The following is a 27,359-nucleotide window of genomic DNA, read 5'->3' on the forward strand; positions in this document are numbered from 1 at the left end:
CTAAGCAAATCTAGCTGATGAGATGGAATTGGCAAATAAGAGGATTGACAGGACATAGGGGACATGTGTTACTCACTTAGGGGTTTGTTTTTCCAGTGAGTAGATGAGCGGTGGCAGAGACTCCTATAGGTGGATGAGCCCTTCAAGAAGCCAGTTCTGGTCAGGAGAGAAGGATTTCATGACTATTTTGGGCCCATTGTAATAATCAAGCATAAGGTCCACTGATCAAAAGCCTCAAAACCATCTGCACCCTTACTTCGCCTTTGTCACGTAAGATAGAATAGTCACAGGACCTGGAGATGAGGATGTGGACATCTTTATGGTGAGGGGTCAGAGGGAGATTATTCTGCTTACTGCACAGGAGAACTTGGAGCCCTAGTCAAGGATGATAGCAGATGCCAGAAATGCCACATGCCAATTCTTCTGTGTGAGGCAAGGCTAAAAGGATATGAATAGGGAAGGAGGTGGTCAGAAGCATGCAGGTTTGAGAAAGCAAATTGCAGCTCAGGACCCAAGCAGAGACTGGTGCAGTGCCAATGAAGGCTGGATTTTATAGAGTACCAGTTGCATTCTGGCACCACCATGAGTTTAAAAAATGTGTAATCCACACAAAAATCTCACCAATTAATGTTGTGTGTCCTTCAGTCTCTTATTTTTTTCTTATCCTCATCCCTTTTTTCTATTCTCTGATCTCCTCCACTACTTCCCTTCAACCCTTACTTTTTCTTCAAAGATAGATGAAAGGAAAAAAACTCATGTACTACTGGAGTAAAATTAACATTAACATTAGCTTCTGAATTTTGCCTCATATATACACTACATACCAGGGACATATGGTGTGATTACAACCGCCCCAGGAGCATTGCCTCTCATTCATCTATGAAAATTTTTGCAAAAGTACTTTAGTACCTATTATAAAAAAGCTTACAGTGTCATGAACCCCAGTAAGCATTAAAATGTAAATTAATGGGATGGAGAAAGTATAAAAAATGACTTTTGGAGAAAAACAGCAGGTCAATGTGAAGTTCAGAGTCAAAGCAGTTGCTAGGGAATAGAGACTAAAGGTACTTATAGCACAGGCTGGAGCCTGCTGGTGCACAGGAGAAACCGAATTCTGTTCTGCCTGATGCAGTTCTGCCTGGAGCAGGTTTCTTTTTTTTTTTTTATTTTTATTTTATTTATATGTGCACACATTTGGGTCATTTCTCCCCCCTTCCCCACCCCCTTACCCCCCCCAACTCCCTCCCTTACCCCCCCCTTACCGCTCGCTACCAGGCAGAAACTATTCTGCCCTTATCTCTAATTTTGTTGAAGAGAGAGTATAAACAATAATAGGAAGGACCAAGGGTTTTTGCTAGTTGAGATAAGGAGAGCTATACAGGGAGTTGACTCACATTGATTTCCTGTGCATGTGTGTTACCTTCTAAGTTAATTCTTCTCGAACTAACCTTTTCTCTAGTTCCTGGTCCCCTTCTCCTATTGGCCTCAGTTGCTTTTAAGGTTATCTGCTTTAGTTTCTCTGCATTGAGGGCAACAAATGCTGTCTAGTTTTTTTGGGTGTCTTACGTATCCTCATACCTCCCTTGTGTGCTCTCGCTTTATCGTGTGATCAAAGTCCAATCCCCTTGTTGTGTTTGCTCTTGATCTAATGTCCACATATGAGGGAGAACATACGATTTTTGGTCTTTTGGGCCAGGCTAACCTCACTCAGAATGATGTTCTCCAATTCCATCCATTTACCTGCGAATGATAACATTTCATTCTTCTTCACGGCTGCATAAAATTCCATTGTGTATAGATACCACATTTTCTTGATCCATTCGTCAGTAGTGGGTCATCTTGGCTGTTTCCATAGCTTGGCTATTGTGAATAGTGCTTCAATAAACATGGTGTGCAGGTGCCTCTGGAGTAACCTGTGTTGCATTCCTTTGGGTATATCCCCAGGAGTGCGATTGCTGGATCATATGGCAGATCTATGTTTAGATTTTTGAGGAGTCTCCATATTTTTTTTCCTGAGTGGTTGCACCAGCTTGCATTCCAACCAGCAGTGTACAAGGGTTCCTTTTTCCCCCACATCCTCGCCAACACCTGTTGGTGGTGGTGTTTTTGAAGATGGCTATTCTAACAGGGGTGAGGTGGAATCTCAGCGTGGTTTTGATTTGCATTTCCTTTATGACTAGAGATGGTGAGCATTTTTTCATGTGGTTTTTGGTCATTTGAATTTCTTCTTTTGAGAAAGTTCTATTTAGTTCAGTTGCCCGTTTCTTTATTGGTTCATTGATTTTGAGAGTTTAGTTTCTTAAGTTCCCTGTATATTCTGGTTATCAGCCCTTTGTCTGATGTATAGCTGGCAAATATTTTCTCCCACTCTCTGGGTGGTCTCTTCAGTTTAGAGACCATTTCTTTTGTTGTGCAGAAGCTTTTTAATTTTATGAAGTCCCATTTGTCCATTCTTTCTCTTAGTTGCCAGGCTGCTGGGGTTCTATTGAGAAAGTCCTTGCCTATACCTATTACTTCCACAGTGTTTCTTGCTCCTTTCTGTACTTAATTTGCTCTTTTTAAACTTTGAAAATATGAACAACTGAAAATGGTATCTAAATTTTGTTCCTTTAATTAGTGTATTTATTCCATTAATTATGAATTTAGCATAATAATAATATATTCCTTGTATTTTTTTCTCAAGAATCTGTATTTGCCCACTTATTATCTTAGTTTTTTTTTCCATCTGTAAAACAGGATGGCAATAGTGACTACTAATAAGACATGTTGAGGATCAAACAATAAAATGAATAATAGCAACTTTATTTTTTTCTGCCCAATTTGTTCTGATTTCTTGTGGACTGGCCCTGTAGCCATGAGCATAGTGTGTGTTGTAGCTACTATGATGTGGTCTGAGGAGCCCCAGTCACCCTGCCATACCTCCCCATTTTATTGTCTTTGTAGTACTGATGATTATCAAAAATTATATTTTTCAGTGGTTTGGGCTCTTGTCTCTCCCTCCCCAATACAACCAGGATTTAGTCTCTCCTCTTTACTGGTATTTCTCTACCATCAAACAGCATTTAGCACTTAATAGGTTCTCAATTAATACTTTCTGGCTAAATAACTGAATCTCTCTCACTGCCAGAATCTCTCGATTTTGTTAGAAATTTAGGGACAATGTGTATTTACCTCTTTTCCAAAGACAAGACATGAAGCTCCATGCACCTTCCCACATCTATTCATTCACTCATACTTCTCGACTCTTCTTGTCTCTTCCCCAAGTGTCACACTTACAATCTCAATTCACAGTGCTGTCAACAATTACTCCTTAACATTGCACTGCACTGGTTCACACATAGATCACAGCTTCTTCTAGCATATATACTGTCTAATTGGAAATAAAGAGAACAAAGAGAAAAGAACAACACTGAACTGATTGCCTACAGAGCATTGTCATCATGCAAGTAGGAATGCAGTTGTCTGACTTCCTGGTTGGAATTCTTGAGCTAGCACAAACTATGCTGGTAACAGAGTGTTTTCACGTCTTCCGCCAAATGATGTGTACTTTTCCAAGCCAGAGTATGAGCAATAGAGTCCATGACTGTGCGCTTACTCCAACACCACTGATGTGGCAGGTTGTAGAAACCCTCTCCAACTCCAGTAAATCACCTTCCTATACCTTGATCAGAGCTCCTATAATTAAAAAATATTTGTATGTTTTGACAGGAATTTCCAAGGACTGTCAAGCGAAGACAGATTTGGTACTTCTAATTTTAAATTCATTTTCTTTCTCATGCAGTAAGAAGTTTTATACATTTTTCTTAGGTACTTTGTCTTATTTTGTTTTCATTTTGTAATTAATATGGCTTCAAATGTGTTTTAATATCTTGAAATAAATTTCCTTTTAATTAATAACTACTATGGTCTACAGTACATGAATAACCATTTTAAGAGCTAATAATTATGTAAGTTTCAGGATTTCTTTGTTTTGTTTTGTTTCATTTGTATTTGACAGTACTGGGGTTTGAAAACAAGGCCTTGTGCTTGCTAGGCAGGTGCTCTACCACTTAAGCCATTCCTTCAGCCCTTCAGAATTTCTTTGAAAAATGAAAAGGCAGAAAGAACATGTGAGTTGGTTTGGGAACTGAATACTCCCTAATGAAAAAAACTTTCTGCAGTTTCTGTGGAACTTGGTGTACCCAGTTCTCCCAATTCCTACATCTATCTCAACTTCTCTGTCTCTGCTTATGGCTACTTGGCTTCTTTATGAATCAAATGGAAATCTACTCCAGTAACTTCAAATTTATGTCCTGACCACCCTCAGAGCATTCCATATTGGAACAAGGGAAAAATACCCTCTTCTCTCCTTATTCCACTTGAAACACTAAAAACCTATTAACAGGGTGCACTTCACCTTAGAGACACAATACCTGTGTCTTTTCTTTACTTGCTTAGAGAGTCTCTGGTAAAGAGATGAGAAGTTGGCTAGATAAACAAACCTCTTCACCTGTTCTATCATATGATTAGAGACAATGTTCATTTGATGAGGCCAAACACCCAGTGTGTCTAAAATGGAGGCACACTTATTTGTTTCTTCCAGATAAGGCCTGGGAATGACATCTTGGGAACAAGGACAGAGCAGCCTGATATTAATGAGGTGGGCAAAGATGTTTACTAGGATGAACATAACAAGCAAACTAAAATATCCCCAGTAAGGCATCTGATGACAGACTGTGTCTCCCTCCAAGTCTGGCTGTCCTGCTATTGTTGGAGTGGTGATAACTAATTCCAGCTCAGTACTCTTCAAAATGTTCCTCATAAATTGGTGACTTAATACTTTATGACAGGATATTCTTCGTTATGGGAATCTAAGTGATTTTATTAGCATTACTCATGATATTGATTTTTATAATTCAGAAAATGTTAGAAACTCGAATGTCTATAAAACCAGGACTTACAAAACTATCTTGTTCTGGGTTGTATGAGAACAGTGGAGGGATTTATTGGTCTTTAATAAAACCATATTTTATTACCACAGGAACTCTCAGCATTGCACAAATACAGAGGCTCAAAAGGAATAAAAACACTAACACTGATTCAAAGCACTCTCTGACATACGAAGACGGCAAAGTAAAATGGTGCACAAATATATAAAATTCTGAAACAGTTACTTGTGTGGAAGTTTAAAGTTTAATATGTTTAAAAATTTTCAAATTTCTTAGTTGAGAAGATCAATTTTTTTAAATGTTTAGTACATCAACAAAAGTGAACATCAGTAAGACCTATCCCAGGTACTAATGAACCTAGATGATTCAATGGAGACAGATCTATCTCTTTTTTTTTTTACAGTATGTTAAAAGACATTTAAATCTCTGATGTTCTCACATTATTCTTCAGAAGAGTTCAAAGACAAGGCTTTGATAGTGATGGCTTTGAACATGAGCAGATCTTCATTTCTAAGAGTAAATCAGAAACAAGGTCAAGACAGTGACAGCAAAGAGCAAATGTGGTCCAGGAGCCTGTCCACAAGGTCACCAGTGGAAAGGGCAGCTCAGTGAGTATTTTTTCCAACTCTCTCAGCCACATAGAACTGGGTCTTGGGCTTGGACTACTTCTTTACCAAGTGATAAAGAGTCCTCACAGCCCATGCCAGACTTGTTACCATATGTGGGAGCATTTCAGATTCAATGTATACCTCTTTGCCCTGGTTATGTATGTACGTCTGTGTGTGTGTGTGTATGTGTGTGTGTGTTTGTGTGTGTGTGATAGCATCTAGCCAACCCCACTACTATAATCTGTCCCTTATGGTGAGGAAACAGGGTCCTTCAGCAATAACATAAGAGAATTGCATGCAGACCAATTGCCTGATGTCAGTTGTCACAGGGAACTGACACCCAGCACTAAAGCAGGTCTTGAGCAGTGTCTTCCCTGGGTTGAGTGAAGTATTGCTCCATCCAGTACTTTATTGTGTAGTAGTTTCTTTGGGGAGTCTAATACCAAGATGTGATAGGCAGAAGTGGCTCAGACTTCTGCTCCTGTACTCAGCAAAAGATGCCACTTGTTTGGCAGTCATGCTTCAGATATGGCAAGAGGTCTGGTTCATGGGCACCTTAGGGCAAGGACAAGTTAAAAACACTAAGATAACTGCATAAGCAGATGAGCTTCCAAGTTATCCCAGAGGACTTCTAACAGCACAGGGAGATCTCTAAGATGAGTTCCTCCATTTTCTCTTGAACAGGTTTTAGAAACCTCTAGCAATGTATTGGCCTGAATATAATTTGTGAATCTAACCAACCAGTGAGCAAACCATGAACTGTCTAAATTGCAACCAACCTTAAAAGCCATGTGATCTAAGTTCCTACATGAGTGGCCACGACATGAGGGCTTCTGACTTAGTAAGTCTAGAATTAGGCCCAAAAACTTTTACTTTTAACAAGCTCCACTGTTGGAAAAGCAACTTGGAAAGAGTCAGATCAGACTGATAGAGCTCAGGACATAGAAGTCTGGCCCACCTGCTGCCTGGGTGCATAGACTTAGTAGTCAATGGGGAATATTACAGACAGGAAACTGTGGTGTTCAGCAAAGTACTGGGGCACAGCATCAAATAGAGATCCAAACAGACTGGCAGGCAAAAGAGCCTGCAGACTTAAAGTGTGAATACATACTCATTTTTCAATCTTTCTGAACCATAGGATCATTTTTTTAAGTAGGTAGGATAATTCTTACTCCACAGAGTTTGAAAGTATGGCGCCTGGTACATTTCAAATGAGGAAATACAAATGGCCAATAAAAATGTTCAACATCTTTAGCTATCAGGGAAATGAAAATCAAAACTAAATTGAGATTCTATGTCACCTCAGTCAGAATGACCATGGTCAAGAAAACAAACAACAATAAATGCTGGTGAGGATATAGAGAAAAAGGAACCCTTGTACAATGTTGGTGGGACTGTAAATGAATGCAACAACTGTGGAAATCCCTCAAGAAACTAAAAATAGCACTTCCATAGGATCCAGCTATACCACATCTGAGTATATAACCTAAAGAATTGAAGTCAACATGCAATAGAAGTACCTCAATACCGGGGTCATTACTACATGACTCACAATAGTGATTATGGAATCAGCCTAAGTGTCTATCAACATACGAATGCATAAAGAAAATGTGGTATGTGTACACAATGGGGTATATATTCAGCCATAAAGAAGAGTGAACTTATGTCATTTGCAGGAAAATACTAGAACTAGAGACCATCTTGTCAAGTAAAATAAGCTAGTCCCACAAAGAGAAGTATTGCATATTTTCTCTCATACGTAGACCGTAGGGGAAGATAAAGGACATGATCATGAAAGGGGGATTATTAGGGATGTGAAAGGGGAAGAGAAGAAGGCGAGGAAAAATAAGAAGTGTAATAGAGGGGGTAAATATGGTCAAAGTACATTATATGCAGGCATGGAAATGTCACAATAAAACCCCTTTGCACAATTAAAAATGCAATGTCTAAAAGAAATTCCATGGAATCTGAAAGGAAATGTGTTAAGAAATCTACCACAGTTTTCTGTATCTGGTTAACTTTACTATCTAGCTTTAAAGTCCTCCGTTGCTCAGTCAGACTCTACACAGCAAACACATTTCTCACCACTGCTTTGAGCCCTGCACTCCACACAGGACTCCGTGCAAGGCTCCTTTCCCATCCTCTCCTTGCAAGGCGGTTGTCCTCACTTTACGTTCTTCCCTTCCTCCTTCCTTATATAAACAGCTAATCCATATGCACCACTTACTCTGTGCCAAGCACTGTACTGAGAATTTTGTCGGCCTTATTTCAGGGTCACAATTATTCCATGAGGCAGCTATTATTTCAGCACTTTTACTAATGAGGAAAGTGAGACTTTTTTTTTTTTCTTTGACACAGGCTCTCACTATGTAACTCAAGGGACCTATGATCTTCCTACCTCAGCTGGGATCACAAGTGTGTCCACCATGCCTGGCTAAACTGAGATTTTTAAGAAGAGACATAGTGTACATAAAATGATACACTTTGTAAATGTCAGAGCCATGAGTAGTCTCAGGTTTATCTGTGGCCAAAGCCCTTCTCTTGGCCCCTGTGGTATACTCTCTGCTGTTGTCCCAAGTTGTCTGCCATTGAAAGCTGAACTAACCACCACCCCCTCCATGAGGTGGAGGGCTATTCTAGGCTTCACCAGATCAAAAGAAACACCAAAAAAATTATTTAAGCACATCAAAGTCTGGAAACCAAATACAGAATCAGTGAGAACACTTCATTATCCCTTGCAAAAGGTGCCCTCGGGCAAACAGGGAAACAGCAAAGCTCACTGAATACTTGAGTCTTTTTCCAGGAAGACATTAGCAAAGACTTGTTTTTTAACACTTAGTCAGAATCGTGAAAACAAATAGTGATAAATTCTTTAGGAAAATCACTCTAAATGTTGGTTTTAACACCATCTTAAGTGGAAAGGGTATTTTAGGATGAACAAGTCAAAGTCTGATGAATTCCCATCTCTGCATCTTTCCTCTGTGCTAGCATTTTACTGTTACAAGCCCTGGCTGGACCCCCTCAGGGCTTGGACAGGAGACATTGAAATCCTCTGGCCTCACACTTTTGGACTATAGTCACTTGGCACGTATCTCACACTCAGTTTCAAAAAGTAAGAGATAATAGATAGATTGATCCAATTATACATATATGCATAGATCTATATATCTATATGCCAATCTAGATGATAGATAGATAATATATGCCTATCATGTGGAAGGTGATTTGGCACAGTTTAACAAAGATTTATAAAGAGACTGCTAAATGCTAGCTATTGTAATTAGGCACTAGCAATAAAATTAGAACAAGATCTGGTCCATGCTCCTAAATAGTTTATACTTACATTTATATGTTACTTCATTTAACCATAAATTAACTCTGTAAGTTATTTTGAACAGAATTTTACAAGACACCAGGGGACATGCAGAAAAATTAAGTAACTTGCTCAAATCTACGCAGAAAAGAGTGGCAGATGTCTCTGCCACCAACAAACAACTTACCATGATAGGCTGCCTGCAAGACTTTCCAAGATCTGATTTCCACTTTGATCCTGTTTCTAGCAGTTCAACTGATATATGAATTGCCTTCACTGATTCCTCTTCCAATAACTTTGCTGGATTCCTCTCTCTTAGGGGCGGAAGTGGTAAGAGTTCTCTAGGGGCTGAAATTCCTCCTCTAAACTCCAGGTGGCACTCTGTCACTTTAGGTAGTAATTTGCCAAATGGCAACTGTTGGGCCCTAGGCTCTTCTTTCTGGGGATTCCTTGTCCAAGAAGGAGAGGATCACAGTGCTAGGTTCCATGAGCCTTTCAGTATCACAATTTTTTCTAGTGGTGACCTCCCTGATGCTTCTGGCTTCACCAGATGTCTAACCTCAGTCACTTACCTCCCTGCCGCCTAATACCAATCTCTGTCTCGCAGTCCATACATCTCCTCAGCCTCCTAGACCTGGCTGTATGTTCCAAGTTCTTGCCCTATCCCAAGGTGGTTAATCAATTCATACATACCCACAACCCACAACATAATAGGAAATACCATAGATTAACTCAGTCCTTCGGCGCAGAAGTCTGTCCATAAATACTAGTGAATATAAAATGTCACATAAGATAGAGTCCCCCAAAAAAAGAAAGAAAGAAAGAAAGAGGTCCAATACCAGAAGAGAAGGGTGATAAGTTGGAAGGGATAGTCTAAATCAATGTCTCTTTCTTTCACACACATATTCATACTCTCATTCTCTCTCTCTCTCTCTCAATCCCTCCCTTCCTCTCTCCTTTCTCTTTTGCTTCCTTTCCTCTTCTTCTTCTATTTCTTCTTCTTCTCCTTCTCCTTCTTCTATTTCTTCTCTCTTTCTCTCTTTCTCTCTCTCTCCCTCACCCTCTCTTTTTCTCTCTCCCTCACTTTTCTGAAACTGAAGGCCAGAGTAAGTAGTCTTCACCCCAAGCAAGAGCAAAGGAATCACAGTGATTCATTTGCTGTAGAGCCAGGGCACCTAGGCTTTAGGCCATCTTACGGGCCTCTCTGCCTGTTGGGCTTGCAGAGCATTCCGTGTGGTAGGAAGAAGCCAGGCTACCTCGTGAAGCATGTGGTGTAAGCATTTCTGATAAAAACCTAAATAGATTGCTGAAGAAAGAGTAGTGCATCTCCAAGGAGATATGTTATAATCTTTTTTCTCATTGCAAATAAGTATTTTCATTTGTACCCAAGTTAGTACTGAAAATTTTGTGTTTTTTTAAGAAGAATCACAAAGATGAAGAAGAAAAAGCACTACAAAGTCTAACTCTGCTCCTGAGGAGGAGAATATTGGTACTGAAGAAGCAAGGAAATTAAGAACTTGTGCTGAAGCCAAGTGGTACACACTTGTAATCCCCGCACTCAGGAAGGATCACTTGCGCTTAGGAGTTCAAGACCACCCTGATCAACACAGCAAAATGCCCTGTCTCAAAAAAACAAATGTGTTGAGATTCAAAATACCAGGAGACAATCCAGTCCACTGGCAGAAAAGCAAAGGTAGCTAGGAAAACTGTTGCATGGAGTCTGGAAAAAGGGGTCCAGTTACAAGCAAACATAGCAGGAAGGGTTTAACAAATTGCCTGGGTACTTGTGGCTTGTTATGAGGAGCCCCCAATCAGGGAAGAGGGAAATGATTAAGCTGATCAAGATAGAATGGCTAAGGCAAGGCATGGTGTCAGGGACCTGACCATAAGAGCTGGGAATGTTCTGAGGCTGCGGTCCAAGCAGAGGAAATCAGGATGTAAGTGCCAGTGTACAGATGGAAAAGCTAACTGGTGGACACATAGCTGCCAGTCACTGACCCTGAGGACACTACATCCCAATAGTGAGGTCAGATGCCTTACACTCTTAGGCTACATCAGGGACTCCTCAAATAGGATAAAGTGCTAAGCCTGGAGTTATTGGGATGAGTAGCAAAATTTCACCTGAGAGTGGGAATAAGAATATTGCCTATCTCCAGACATTAATGGATGATTTGATCACTAGTGTAGATAAAATGCATAGCCCGGTACTAGTCAGTCTTGGAGAATGTTCCAGCAATCTTGACTATAGTACTACTTTGACTATAGTCAGGAAAAAAAGGAGTTAAAAATCTCCTGGTATGAAACTTGCAAATTCATGCAAGGGAATAAAGTAGTAAGGAAGGAGTAACTAATTTCACTTGTAAAAGGAAATCACAAACACAATGCAAAAATGTAGTGTAATGTTTTCTTACTGATTTAATGAATTTTTTGGTAAGCTTTTGTCTGCTCAGTTGGTTTATAATTGTTTTGTTTTCCTTTATAGTAAACTCTTACTATACTAAGAGTGCTCCTTATAGTAATGGCTGCCATTAGTGTATTTTATTTTCTAAATTGCTTTCCTACTCTGTATCACTTTGTCATGTTTCCTTGTGTTGTGGGAAGACATTTAGAAATCTTTCTACTGTAATAAAGTGCTTGTGGCTCTCACCACACTTTCCTTCACCCCTGGAATGTGGGGCCTCCTGAAGTTGACCTGGTGATAGCTGTTTATTGGTAATGTCTCCAGGTCTTGGTAGGTCACTCAAAGATCAGCCCTCAGAAGGACATGTTGGTCCCTAGAACTGAGACAGGTCTGCCAAGGCCTTTGGAAGTGATCTTATCATTATGTAAAGAGCTACATTCTAAGTCTACCTGACCACAACAGGTCGAGTCTAAGCTTACAACAAAGCTTCTTACACCAAAACAAGAGATACATGGATAAACTGTCAAAGGACTTTAGAAGGTTAGAAGCCAGAACTTTAATTCAGTCTAGGTTTAAAAAAAATGTGGATCCTTTTGCTTTCCTCTGAGATGAAAAATGTCAGTATTCTCAGGAAAAAAATTCCACTAACTAAGGTCATGTTCAAAGCATTTACAGAAACACATGGGGTTTTGCTCAGGGAAGAGTATCATTTCAGAGAGAGAAAAGCAGCCAGTCATAAATTTTCTCCCACCCTACCCTAACATTCATGGTTAGTGGAATTACTTTGCTTTTTGTTTAATCTTCATGACAAGCAGTTTTTGTCTGACCTCTCTATTTCTCTTCAGTCTTTATGTTTGTACAACCAGAAGATGGGATTGTAAATTCTCAAGAGACTACAAAGGTGAAAATGGCACAATGTCTGGAATCACTAGCCCTGGCCTGTTTAGGAGTCCTTCCCAAATCATATCCATAACACACAGAAAGATGCTTACATCTCCCCAGCCATTTTTCTTCATTGATAATCTTTGTTCAGAGATAAGAAACATCTACCTCCACTCTTACTTATTAATACAAGGGCCACCATACAAATAAAACCCTGCAGGTGGAAATAGTCACCATTACTATATACTATTTTCTACATTGTATACACATAATATTCAGTAAAATAGCAAAAATTAAAAGAGAATCATGCAGTACGAAACGAATCCAACTCAGTAGAGTCAAAACCAAACCATTTGTTCTTTAGTAATGTTGACGACGACAAAGCCTCAAATATGTATATGAAGTAAAAAGCTCCAGAAATAAAAAAACATATGGAGTTCAACTTAGTCCTTTGTGTTTAGTTTGTGCCAAATGAAATGTTTGTGATCTATGCCACCAACAAGTAGGATGACCAGTACACATTGATATGATATTAAGTGAAGTCTGCACACTGTCCACATAATTCAGTTAACTCAATATCATAAATGCCACTGCTAATTTGATAAGTGATGTGGTCAATTCCTCCTTATTTATTTAGTTTATTGATCAGCCCTACAATCCACTTTATGTCTAACCACAAAACAACACAGAAACATAATTAAAGTGAAAATATAGGACATCTGCTGATGTGATTCAAAATCTAAATCCACGGCAATGTCAGCAGCAAGAACAGAAGTCCTTCTCCTGTGTGATGCCCAGGGAACCAGCTGATAACAGACTGTCCCAACAGAAATGCCCTCACCTGTGAAGGTGGAACAGGCCATTCAGTGATTTCTTTGGGCAAATTTTCACTCTGCTGTAGGGAAAATCTGATCAGGGAATTACCTGATTGGGCACATTGATTTCTGCCCTAAGAGGTATTGATTATCTGCCAGGCCATCACCTCCTTTTAGGTGCACTGCAGAAAAGTCAAAAGATACTTCTCTCACACCAGGCTGGTAACTTAATGTATTACCCTATATGGTGACCAAAGCAGCCTCTGATTAATACAGTTCAGCCAGCCTCAACCTGGTTGGAAAGCAGAGAAATTCAGTGCAGTGCTTTACAAACGATCCTGACTCCAAGGCACCAGAAAAAGGATGCCTTAGAAAACAGTAATGTAGCAAAGGTAAAAGTTTACCTCTATCCTCTGTGAGTTTTTCAGCAGGCCTGAGAATTAAACAGAAAAGCATACAAATTAGCATAAGTTTTACCTGACATAGGATTCCGCCAGAAGGAAATGAAGACCTGAAGAAATACAAAATCAAAATACTTTGATACTAGTTTGACCATAGAGGCAATGGTAGAAAAGTACCTGAATTATGTGGGAAGACTGAAACAAGTTCTATTTGTACAGAATTCTGTCAGTCCCACCTTCCTACCCTGATGATAAGAATGGTATTTTTCTTCTAACGCAGGGAGGACATCTTCCACGGGGAGGTTTTATCTGCTCTTTTAAGAAGAAAAGGGAAGGATCCAAACACGCTTCTTGCACCTGCTGGTTTTTTTGTTTTGTTTTGTTTTTTGTTTTTAAGTGTCTTTAGTTCAAAACAATCTTTGCGCTGAAGCGGTGTGTTTGCAGGTGGCATATTCTGCTGCCAATAGGTACAAATGAATTGTAAGTAGAAGTGAATGGGTCTGTATTTCCAAGTACAATAAGTAGACCTGCCAGCTTGCCCCCGTGAGACCTTTCAGTGGTTGGCTTTGAAGTTGGCATAATTTTATCTTGGGTTTCTTAGACATTCATCAGTAAGAAGGAACACTTTTACCAGGAGAACTAGTCCTGCTGGCTTTTATTGGATTCAGCCTTAATTTTAGGCAACAAGAAAAACATTCTACAGTGCCATGTGGGAGGAAGAGCACCTGATTGTGAGTCACAAGAGCCAGGTCTGGTCCTGCCTCCGCCAGTGACAATCACATAATCACTCTTCAGACCCTTTACTCCATCTTCTAAATGGGAACAATAGGTTACTTTCTGCCATATCTAGGAATACTGAGCACAAATATTATAAGGTAGTTCAAATAATTTATAATTGTTTGGAAGAGAAGCAAACCCACAACAATAAGATAGCCAGGGGCATGGGCTGTTTGCCCACAGAGACAGAGAAAGGAGGCAATTATTCAAATAATTAGTGCAGAAACCACTCCTGCCTCCCACAGAGAAGAAAAGACAATACACACACACTTGCCAACACTTACTTTACTAATCAGTGTATTTCACAGAAAAGGAAAATTTTGGCTGCTTGAATTACCCAGATAGTTCCTTTAAAAATCTCTATTTCATGTGTGTAGTGACACCCTTATAAGGACACTGTTCTCTCCTTTAGTGAAGGAGATAATAGAAATAAAATTCCCCCTTTCCCTTGGAATTTAATTTCTAAATAATACAAATTATTACATTATGTTTACCAAAGAGAACTTTAGAAGGTCACAGACCTATCTGGAGTTTAGTGTAGGGGTAAGATTCAGGCTTTCAGAAAGCGTCTCTTCACAAGTACATAGTGTCTCCAGCATGTCAGGCTGAATCCTGGGGATTTCCACCTGGCTCTTGCAAAGCATTATAACTTAGCTCTGTGGTTGGGCTGCCAGGACACATACATCAAGGTCTCAATAAATGGCAATGCCTCTGGCTTAGAGAAGCTTTGTGAGATTTTATTGTGATCATTATTCTAATTTCTGGAAAGAGTTTGTGAAAGTTCTTTTCAACCAGCGGATAGGATGGGAAAGTGATAGACTAGCTTGGCACATATAGGTTAAATATTATTTAGAAGGAGAAAAAGGAAATGTTTCTTGGTCTTTCATCCCCAAAATGAATCTACATTCCTAATTTCTCAAACATTTGATATGTCTGTCTGGAAGCCTGTACTTCTCAGTTTACAAGACTTATTTACCCTTCTTTGAGTAACTATAACTCAAGTATGTCATTTAGCATGACAATTTCCTTACCTTCACAAAGGGGGTCATTGTAATACTGCATAATAATAACTGAGGATTTTAATTTGAAATGCTTTATTTATCTTATACTTTTAGAGTTGTCCTTAAGTGGAAGATAGTCAGAGCCCTATATTTATGACTACAAGATGTTATATGCAACTTCCTGAGTATAACCTAATTGCCTAGAGGAAAAAGAAAAAAAAAAAAAAACGCTCCTAGAAGCACCTTCTGTTAAAGTATCTTACATTCAGGAGAACATGAGCAAATGTGACAGTAAAAACTTCATACCTATTTATGCTACTATTCCAGGAGCCTTCCACAGCTCCTGGAGGCTGTCAAAATCACCGAGTCTCATAAACTGGGGAAATCAAATTTTCTTGTAATTTACTGCAGAAGTCTTACCACAAACCTGCAGAGGTCAAAGTCTCCCACTTAGGCCTTCATGCTAGGATCCTGTTATTCAAGCAGGAGTTTTGCCCCTATCCTAAGAGACAGATTCTGCTCTCATCTCAGGCCACCCAGCATTAACCCTGCACCCATTCCCCCCCTCAGGAAGCCAAGCTGCTGACCCTGATTCTGAGCAGGTCAAGCTGATCCTAAACTGGAAACCAGTATCAACAAGAAACAAAGCTGTGGATCTCCTGGATCATGGTATCTTCATGTTCTTATTTAAGGTTTTATAAAGCTACAATTGTACCCATACCAAACCCCAACATTATATTTATGTTCAGAATTCCAAACCAACACACACTGAATTGTTTTAGAGATTGAAAGAGAAAATGTGTCACAACCAAGGAACTTGCTCAAAAACATAACTCTGATTATAAAAAAATGTCAAAGCAACATAACCATATATCAGGTTTTAAAATGTTTTTGTCAAAAAATGTCTTTGTAGACCCATACAAGCCTTCACATTAAAAGTACTCATGAAAATATATATGTATATATTGACTCCTTATTGTGGCATGTCAGTTTTAATAAGGCACTGATGCTCAAATGCTGATCTACTGATCCTCAAATCAGCATTGATGTTCACCAAATCTAAGCAAAGTTAGGGGAGAAAATGTAAAGGATACATATATATATTTATATTATTGTAAGGTCGGCCCTATACTTACCTCCTCCCCCCAAAAAGGATCTATTCTTTGTTGTGACTTTCCTATTTTTTTTATAAAATCTTCTTTTATGAAATAATGGTTATAGCAGAAAGTAGTTATGGTTTTCTGTTGCTATTTGATTTTCTCCCTCTCTCTCTCCTCCTTCTCCCTCTTCCTTTTTTTTTTAGGCAGGGTCTAGCTATATTGCCCAGATTGGCCTTGAACTCACCATTCTCCTGTCTTAGCCTCCCAAATACCTGGGATTACAGGCATGAACCACCACACCTGGTATGGCTTGGTATTTTTATTTGGCAAAACAAAATGTTAAAAACCTGATTTGTCTCCAAATTTGGGGGAATTGTGAGTGTTCTATGGAGTTTTAACAATTCATAAGTCTGGGTGTAAGATATATATATATGTATATTATAATATGCATATCAAATGCTATGTGATGACTGGATGTTTCTTCATAACTTTTATCCATTAGTCCTAATCCTGTCTCCTACAGTAACCAGACACAGTTCTTCTCAACAAAAAGTCCTTTCTGTAGTTGAAGACAGTGCCTCTGCTCCCCCTAACATCTTTTTCTTCAGAATTAAAAATCTTTTATTGTCTTCAACCCTCCTTTTGAGCCAAACCTCAAAATAGAGCCTGGGAGGAGGAAAAATAGAGCTGGGAATAAGAAAAGTAAAAAGAACTTAAAAGAAGAAATACATGTATACTTATACTATTATTAAGAAAGGAAATAACATCTCTTCTATGCTTTATAAATGAAGGAACTAAATCCAGGTGATTAAGAGATTTAATCAGAATCAAACAGCTTGTTAATGACATTCTGTACACAGCAAATCAACATATCCTACCACTGAGGGATGTATACTTCAAGACAAAGGACAGAAAGACAGTAGCAGATACATGTAAATTGATTCAGCAAACCTTTTTAGTGACAAACCTATGCCATGTGTATTGAAGCTGCAAAGGAACAAGGTAGAGTCCCTGCATTTGTGAAGCTCAGAATCATGAAATGATGTGTAAATAAAACAGCAAAAGTATGAACAAGCCTCATGAAACTACAGAAACAGCTAATTTCACTTTTAGAAGCTAGAAAGGCAGAGGAGAGGACATGACATTTAGGCTGGGCTATGAAGGATACAGAAGAGTTTTCCAAGGAAGGTTTACCATTACCTAAGATATTTACTGCAGAAGGAAGTTCTTGTTTGGCAGAGCAATGCAATGTGTTCAATTCCAGAGAGTTGAACCTAGGTGACTTTGAGACACTCAAAGGAGATAGCTCACAAGCAATTGCACAAGGTAAAAGAAAGTTGAAAAAAAAAAAAACAGACTTACAAGATTACATGGATACAGAAAGTATAGCTGGAAGAAAACTTTTTTACTCTTCTACCAAATTGGAATATTTTATATGAAAGTTCTGGATGAATTTACTTTTAACTCTGATCCAAGAGGGTTTTCTTTTCTGAATCAAGGGGCAGAAATCCATTTTCATTAATAATGATGAAATAAAAAAGAGAATAGTAAATATACCCTCCAAAGAGGTGAGTTTTAAGATTGTAAGAATAAAGTAATTCAACATCAAACTTTTTATCTTTAACTCACAAATATGCACAATTAACCAGCAACCAATAGACCATCTGTATATAAGGAACACCTACCCTAGTTTACCATTCCTGGAAAAATAGGATTCAAGCATAGGCTTAGCTTTGAAATTCCATAATGCTGCAAGCTTAAGATTGTTTTCAGATAAGTATGGAAATGACTTCATGATACTTGATAAGCACTCTGAGATTCTTTTCATCCTAGTAGAAATTGGTAGTTTGGTTTGGGGTCTGGGTGGATCAGGATTACTCCATATTGACAGCAGCTGCTCGCAACACAACAGGCTGCACTTGCATGAGACAGTTTTTGGCATGATCTCTTCAACCATGCGCTGGCTGAGCCTACCCACTCCATGTGGCTTCCAACACCCACAAACATCTACTGCTGGGGGTCTCATGACATAAACTTGCCTGTCATCATCTTAACCTCCAGCTACCCTTAAACACAAAACTATGCACAAAGTAACTACTCAAATATTTTTGCTTAGTAAATGAAGCCAAAAAGAACGAAAACATATTTTTAAAACAAATAAATTTACGTCAACAATACCCAGCAACACTGTCTCAGGATATATATTTAGAAGTCACCAGCAGGCATGGATACAGGAGAAAACTTCCTGCAGGTGTTGTCTCCTCCTTCCTTTTTACCCAGCTCTTGAAAGTTTCAAATTGGAATTGAATAACAACCTGATCAATTTGGTTTATGCTAACTTGTAGTACTACATTTACCCTTACTGAACAAAATGATCTCTCTGTCCTGAGGCTTCTATTCTGAGTATTTTCTTGGCACCATTTTAGCACTTAAAACTGGGATTGTTTTTTTTGAGCTTGGATGAGATGCAGAATAATTTTCTGTTATGCATGACTGAGAGGCAGAAAAAATATTTCAGAGAAAGAAGCTGTTTCTAAGTGGTTCTAAGAATAATTTGAAATAGAACTGATAGAGAATTTAATTTTAACAGTACTAATGTGTGGAACAAAATACTAAAATGTTGCTTTCAAACTTTGTGATATATTGCTAATCATACCTGACAGCTATGATCACTACACATTTTGGTTGCACCTAAAGAACTTTTGTCTAGTTGCCTGCATTATTTTGTAAAAATAACTCAAGAGCCTTTCACATCCCTCAGTCACCGAAAAACTCAGGGAAGAATACTTTGTAAATGCAGTCTCATAAAGACCCCAGAACATTTAGTTTGTGCATAAAAGTTACTATACTTATTTCTCTTGGTAGCTTGTCTTACACATTGAGGGCAAGAAAATTAGGAGCCTCCATAAAAAAAGATAGAGTGCAAAGTACAAAAAAAAACAGACTTTGGTACAACTTATTCACAGATACTGCTCTGGGCTGTTGGTCAGCTTCTCTTCAGTTGAATCTGCCTCTAAGCAAAAAAATGCCAAGATCGTCTCAGAGAATATTACACTAAAAAATACTGCTTGCATATATCTTGGCAGGAAGCATTGTTTGGGAAGGAATATCATCTTATTCCAGAAGGATACAGAAATTGTTCAATGAAAAGTGATGAAGTAAATCCAATATGGAAAACCAAGACAATGAAAGTAAAGGCACATTTCACAAAGACTGCTGAAGTTTCAGTTTTGAAATTGTTTGGCTCCTGAAAAGATTCTATGGCTTAAGGCTAAGACAAAGAGTGAGGTTAATGTTTCCTTTTTGTCTCCACAGAAAAAGTTGAGGAATAAACGTGAAATTGTGGAGTGGTTCATTTTATTTTTTAAATATTATTATTTAGAGTACATATTATTTGTACAAAGGCTTGTCACTGCGATATTTCCATATATGCATATAATGTACTTTGATCACATTCACCCCTCATTTAAAAATGAATTGTGAAATCAAAGCCCTGATTAAAAAAAATTTTTTTTAAGCCTCAAAGGAAGGCTGGGGACATGGCTCAGTGGTAATGCACTTGACTAACGTGCAAAAGCTTGGGTTCGATCCCCAGAACCACCAAAAAAAAAAAAAATGTACAAGAATGTTTAATGCCCTAAAATAAATGTGCATATTTTTTAAAAATACCTCAACATACAGTTTTCCAGCTAATCATGGAATTGGTATATTCCTTGTTCTTTTTCTTTCTGACTTCCTTGTACCACTAACTACAGTTCTTGGCCCCTTAGCCTCTGGTTTCAGCATTCACCTTGTTCTTTCTTTTTTTTCCAACCATGTTTAGTTCCTACATTCCTACCCACCTTGATCACAAATTCATTATCAAAGCCTCAGTGGTGTAAGGTGATGTGGATCTATCTCTTTAATTTTATGATTTTCTATGTCAAATCTGACAACTAAAATCACACATTGTCTTTCTTAAACCTGACGTCCTTCCTATTTGCCAGGGCGCACTTCCTCTTCCAGTCTCTCAGACTCTGAACGCCATCAACTATTTAGCTCATACTTCTTCTCAAGGTGCAGTTAGACACTGGGTTTATCCATCATAACATCTCCTAAAAATGTTTATTTTTGAGTGATAGGATTTTGTAATAAATGTATTATAATTATTTAAACACATACAAACCACATCTCTAATATACAGACAATATGCACAGATATTCCTCTCTATAGATCCATATATTGTATCTGTCTCGTTCTTATCTCAGTGTTAAGCTTTGTATTCATCTTCACTTGTTTCCTCAGCCCATCTCATGGATTTTCAGCCTCCCATTTTCATCTTGTCCATTTAAGACAGACAACTTTCCTACTTGGCTAAGAAAATCGAAGTCTTGAAATGTGGGTTTATTCTCCTCACGTCCATGCTTAAAAACCTCAAAATTTCTTCCACTCTTCAGACATTCTTCCTTCACAGTTTTTGTGTACTCTTGATTTTTTGCCTTTCTGTTATTGGATCTTGACCACTAACCAATTGTTCTTTGTCTTTCTCTCTCTTTCTCTCTCTCTCTCTCTCTCATATCTTCTACCTCTTTCTGAAAACACACAAATACAAAAACACCTACTTTTTCACATCTACCTACAGCATTTTCAGGTACTTCTCATGAGAATGACACCTTCTTTTAGCTCTGCTGATCACTTACTCTCCACCAGGCCAAGTCTCCCCTTTCCTCACACCACTGCTCTCCAGTGATCTCTGCCTGCCTGCCTACCTTCCCAATGACTCCTTAACCCACTATACTATTTTCAGTCTTGATCACTTTACTGAAATAGAAGTCTCAAAAATCATCATTTCACTACTAAAAAATGAATCAAGAGACTCATTGCATTTTTTTCCTTTTAGCTTTCTAGATGTCTCTGATATATTTGCCACAGCCAACAACATCTTGATTCCCAAAATTCTCTCCTTTCACTCTCGAGACTCTCCCTGAGACCCATCCTATTTTCTGGAGATCCACCAAGTTTCCCATTTTGCATGCTTTCCTCTTTCTAACACTTAAGTCTAGATACACCCGCAAAGTCTGATTGTTAGCCCTTTCATTGTACATTCTCTTTGAGGACAGCTTCATTGGTCCACATGTGCCTGGCTTGCAGATCTTGAAATGCATAGATTTCTAATCACTTCCCAAACAGCTGTTTGGTGTTTTTCAAGAACCTCAAATTCAACATGTCTAAAATATAACTTACAACCTTCTCTAGGAACTTTTTTCCTTGCCAAATTTTCTATTTAATCAATTTTCATCCATCTTAAAATATAATTTAGTGGGATTATTCTATTTACTGACCCCAAATAGTTCAATCATTACTTTCTAAATATTTTACAGTATCCTATTACTGGAATGTCTTTCTTCTTTCTTTTTAGCAATGCAAATACTGTTTAACATTTCAGATCTAGGCCAAGTCCCTATTGCTACATGGCCTGACAACTTCTGTCGTCTGACTTCTACAGATTTTTCTGATCCATTCCTTCACCACCACCAGTACCCCATGGAAGATATTTAACTTAGGGTCTTGTGCATTTTAGGTGAGCACTGTATCACTGAGCTACACCCCAAGTTGGCCCATTCTTATCATTCAGCAAATTGTTACTTGTGACTCATTTATTTTTGTATCGTAGTTTCATTTACCTTTCATGTGTCTATATTTCATTTATTCAGGTAGATTGTAAGTTTTTTTTTTTTAACAGAAGCAGTGCTCATAGATTACGTTTCCTTAATCTACTTCCCCCATTCATGTACTGAAAGCATGTTTGTGGAGTCAGACTTACCTTAGTCTGTTAAGGTTGCTCTGATGAAACAGCATACATATGTCAGGTTTCAGTGACCTATAAATAACAGAAATTTACTTCTTAGAGTTCTAGAAGCTAAGAAGTCCAAGCTCAACATCTTGGACTTCATTTACCTTTTCTTTCTTTTCTTTCCAACCATGTTTATTTCCCACATTCTTACCCACCTTGATCATAAATTCATTATCTTTATTGATAGATGGCTGCCTTTTTCTTATAACCTCACATAGCAGAATGGAGAAGGCAGCTCTCTGGTGTCTCTTCTGTAAGGGCACTAATCTCTTTAATGAGGTTTCCCTTATCACCTAATCACTTCTCAAACACCCCACCTCCTTATACTCCTAATAACTTTGGGGTTAGAACTCCTTTCATTTCTTTCTTTTTTTGTGGAAATGAGGTGTGAACTCAGGGCTTTGCACTTGCTAGGCAGGTGCTCTACCACTTGAGCCACATCTCCAGTCTTTTTTGCTCTGGTTATTTTGCAGGTAGGGTCTTACTTTTTGCCCACACTGGCCTGGGCCACAATTCTCCTATTTTAAGCTTCCCCTATCACTGGAATGCCAGGTATGCCACCACATCCAGGGCATTTAACATAAAGTAAGATGGTTGTAATGGCTTAAATAGGTTCTGTAATTTTCTGGAATTATATGCTGTCCATCATTGACTAAAATTTCATTATATGGTATATGACTATGGTAATAAGCCAATAACAATGTTAGATAATAATGAAAGAAACATATGACATGTTACATGGTATATTCCTGAGTGGAATATACCATCTATTGGAAGACTGAGAAAAACAAATAAGTGCAGCAATACATTGATGTTGTGTTAGAGTTACATGCAGTGTGCTTTGAACACACAAGCGAAACATGCATTGAGAGAATTTAAATTTGTACCAAAAGATGTCACTTGGGTTTATTTTTAAAGAAGGAGTAATAGTTAAAAGGTAAACAATGGGAAAGTGTATTCAAAACACAACAAAAATAAATAGTCCCAAAAAGTACATTTATTTGCAGAAAATGAATAATTAGGCATGGGTAGATTGGGGTGGTAACAGAAATTTGGAAAGACAAGAATTCAGAAAGGAATGTAATTCATAAGTTTATAGCTCAATGAATTATCACAAAGCAAACACACCTGTGATATCAACATCTAGATGAAGAAAAAGAATACTTTCAAAACCAATGGAAACGTCTTAGGCACAACAGCATTATGCACAGATTAGAAGGGATGTTTTAAGAACTATTTAGGAGGCAGAATCCACAGACTTTTTAATAGGCAGGTGTAGGAAGCTATGGAGAGCAATGGATTAGGGAACCACTTAGAAAGCAAAATGGGCTCCAATCAAGGAACCATTCTGTCCTCAAATAGAGGGAACTGGTGAAGTATACCCAGCTGGACTTCAGAACTGCTGTGGTCTAGTTATTGCTCTGTGCTTCCATTATTCCTGCTTTGGAATGGAAGCACCTCTTACAGTGTTCTGATTGGGTTGTGAAGTGTACAAAGCTTGGTCTTTTAAATTTGCAGATCTCTAGAATAGCATTCACACTCAAGAGTTAGACCACAAATCTTTGTCTGCGTGTGGTCTACATTTAGGTGATAATGTTTTTTATTTTGACGCTGAGTTAGAATGGGGTGAAATTTTTTAGGCAAGAATGGGCATAGTTTGCATGTAGGAGGAATGTAAATAATTGTGGCCATAGGGCAAACTGTGTAAACTAGAAATTTAGCCATTTGATTTTGTAATTCTTATTGTCAAGTGCTAGTCTATTTCTCCACTCTTTTAATCTGCGCTGACCTTAGAACTTGGATTGTCAACTGACTGTACCAGTGGTAAAGTGCAAGTTTTGCAGCCTAGCCCTTAAAAAGCATTGTAGTTTCTACTCGTGCTGTCTTGGAATGCTGCCAATGGAGCAAGCTGATATAGACTACAAATGGGTAAAAGGACATGCTGAGGGAACAGGGACACTACATTTCTAACAGAACTTTGTAGTTGCTATGGTTTGGATAAGTGTCCACCAAATGTCCACATATTAAATGTGTGTCCCCCAACCCATGGAAGAAGTGGCAGAAACTTTAAGAGATGGGGCCTAGTAAGAGGTGTGTAGGTTACTGGGGGAGTATACTCAAAGCAGATTGTACAGTCTCTTCCCCTTATGCTTCCTCTCTCTGTGTCCATGCTCACCTGCCTTGTCACAAACCTAAAGCAACAGGGCCAATTGATCATGAATTGGAACCCTTCAAAACTATGAACCAAAATAAACTTTTTCTCTATAAATTTATTGTCTCAGGTATTTGTATAGAAAGCTAATTCATTCAGTCTGTGCACAATTCAGAAAAAATATAGATCAGTTTCTGAAGACTGAGCTCATGTTAATTTCATAAGTTCAATGTATAAACCCAGAATACTAATATATTAATTTGCCTTATGAAACAAAAATGTCACACAGACTAATTTTCTTGAGATGGCATGGTTAGTGCATTTCCTCCTCATAGAGCCACACAGAACATCAATTACAATCAGATTACTTTGGAGGTGATAAAATTAGAACAATAGGTGATATTTACAAGATTTACTGTTCTATTAATGTTTTGTAGCATCTAGGATGACCTGGACATATTATATGCAAGGTCAGTTATTTATCTGTATGGAAAGTATTTATCAAATGCCTCCTATGGCCCTGAGGACACAGCATTGAGAATGGCAAACATAACTCGCCTACATGGAACTTACTCTCTGGATCTTTGCAAAGCCTGCTTTCTGCTGGATTTCCTTGAGTCAGCATTAGGAGGACAGGGTTCTGTGATGTGATGTTCTTCATCAGCCACCACTCCTAACTTCATTTAGTGTGACATCTTTCTTTCAGTGGTCTACTAGTCCTTCTTCCTCCCGCTACTAGGCCCTCCTACATGTTAAGCAAGTGCTATGCCACTGAGCTACGTTCCCAGAGTCTCCTTTTCTCTCTTGAAAGTGATTTACAGTAACTCTACTCTTACCTATGTTGCATAGGATCTTTTCCAACTCAACTATTTCTACATTAATTCCTATGTTCAGAGGAAGCAAAATATTCATTCATTCATTCACACTCCCACACTGCTTCTATCTGGTGTATTTGACAATTAAATGATATCACAGGGGATTTAAAAAAGGAAAACAATATAGAAAATAGAGGAGATACCACATGTGAAAACAGAAGTGCCCTTCCTTAGTTGTAAATGAGTTTTTAATGTTATTTCTATGAGTCTAAACAGGTACACATACACTTTTCCTATTGTTTCTATTTTAATTCACTTTCTTTTCATCTTTAATATTACATTTATAAAAAGACAATTAAATAGTTCTTGACCTCAACTGTAGTATCTTTTTTTTATTACACTGGTTTTATAAAGCTTCTTCTTTTTCCTTGGTGAATTGTTGACTTTTGTAGTGCCTAAAAAAAGCTCTGAAATAAAGTGCTCAGTGCTGGCCTGCTCTGGAGTACCACTCTTGCTCATTGTCTCCTACTTATCTGACCCCTTCTTCTTGGTAATAGCTTTCCCATTCCCTCAATGCTAACGGCCTGAAAGCTTCTCTCTTTGGGTTTACCTGGTTTCATTCCGTGGCTTTCTTCAAATGACTGGTCTACTCCCACGGCATCATCCACGTGTGCATCTGAATTCTTTGAGAAGCAGAAGCCAGGTATTTAGGGAAATACCTGTGAAAGAAAAATGGGAAGGAAATGTATAGATGTTGGGAAACTTAACAGGTTTCCATGTCGCTCTGACCCTAAGTGAAGGCTATGAGGAAGTATGGAGATGACTTAGACTGTTGTTCAGTTCTGAGGAGTACTGGCAATGTTAGGTATGAGAGTTCTCATACAAAAGTCACTAATTGTAGGAGCCCCCACCTCTGTACCTGACATTGTCTGGGAGCAGCCTGTGTGATGACTGGCCTCAGCACAAGCAAGGGAAGGATTGTAAGGCTCAGCAGCTGAGGCCAAACGCCACTTATATTCCCTATGGTCAGTGATCTGAGAGAAACTTCCCATGTCTTCCACAAACTACTTCCTGATGATTCCCAACCTGTAGTCACCAGCCCTAGTTTCTATTCTTAGAATTCATAACTTTTATTTTGACCAATTGTCTTCAACAGATACCATATATGAACTCCAGTAATGTGTATAATAAGTCATTACTGAATATCATACTATTCTGAGGAAGCTCATAGACTAGACAGGGAGGTGAAAATATAAGAAATAATTACATGTCATTTGTTCTTTCAACAAGTATTGATTGTGTTCCTATTTACATACCAGGCACTAGTACAAGTTCTGGAGTACAACAGTAAATAAAACATGGCATCATGCTCTAGAAGGATAACTAGTGCCAAGTGGATAAGTTGAACGCTTCAACATAGTATATAGATAGACAAAACATTATCTAGGGGTTAAAATACAAATAGGGGTTGTTCAAGTGAGTAAGGGGGAGGGCAGTGTTTTCTAGGTTCTCAGAACTTACGCACTGGCAGGTAACAGCAAGGTGTCATTAACCACATAGCTGTAGCAATTCACAATTTCAAATTTTCTATGAGAAATAAGAAGTACTGGAGCTGAAATTCTGCCCAATGAATAAAAGTCTGTGAAAGGAGGAAAGAGTTATATGAAAGACATTTAGGAGATACAATTGTCAGAATTTGATAACAGACTGGATTTGGGATGTCTGAAAGAAGCTTCTCAATCTTGATGTGTCCAGCACTTGACTCACTTGTATTTTCTGTCTCCCTGATGCCACCATTCACAAAGGTGCTGTCATTGAAAACTTCAGTGGAACCTTAATTCAGAGCTTGGAATGCATGCAATAAGTGCATATTGAGTAACTAGTAACTGTGAGTTAAAAACTATTTGAGCATGAGTTGAAATCATTGTCTATAGCTTCAGGATCTTAGTTGGAACCACAAAACCAATACCAATTCTGCTTAGTTTCAGAAGAAAAGGTATTATTTTTATACTTTTAGGTTTTTTCTTTTTTCTTTTTTTTGGCTGTACTGGGGTTTAAACACAGGGCTTTGCAATTGTAAGGCAGGCCATTTACCACATGAGTGATGCCAAAGCCCCAAGAAAAAGGATTTTTTAAATGGAATTAGCTAGTTCATAGAAGAATGGGGGTTTTCCAGAAACACACTAGAGATCACGTTTTCAGGAATAATGTTCAAAACCAAACCACAGAAGTGTCTAATGAAGACATTAATTAAATGTCTCCAATTAAAAGCCAGGACCTTGGTGGAAATGGCTCTGCAGCCAGCCTGGCTACACGTCTGTACCAGGCATGTG

General features: G+C 38.4%; 1 protein-coding gene and 1 long non-coding RNA gene across 2 annotated transcripts in view; both read right to left on the reverse strand.

The window, feature by feature from the left end:
• LOC141421230 (inhibitor of Bruton tyrosine kinase-like) overlaps positions 1-27,359 on the reverse strand; it is a 1,912,155-nt gene that overhangs the window by 1,334,631 nt on the left and 550,165 nt on the right. The gene's annotated exons all lie outside the window — the stretch shown is intronic.
• LOC141421238 (uncharacterized) lies at positions 2,001-26,669 on the reverse strand. Its single transcript, XR_012445866.1, has 4 exons — positions 26,548-26,669; positions 25,637-25,745; positions 22,030-22,086; positions 2,001-3,370 (listed from the first exon to the last, which is right to left on the reverse strand). It is a non-coding gene; the product is annotated as an uncharacterized lncRNA (long non-coding RNA).

This window comes from Castor canadensis, chromosome 3, assembly GCF_047511655.1.
Source record: "Castor canadensis chromosome 3, mCasCan1.hap1v2, whole genome shotgun sequence".
NCBI lineage: Eukaryota > Metazoa > Chordata > Mammalia > Rodentia > Castoridae > Castor > Castor canadensis.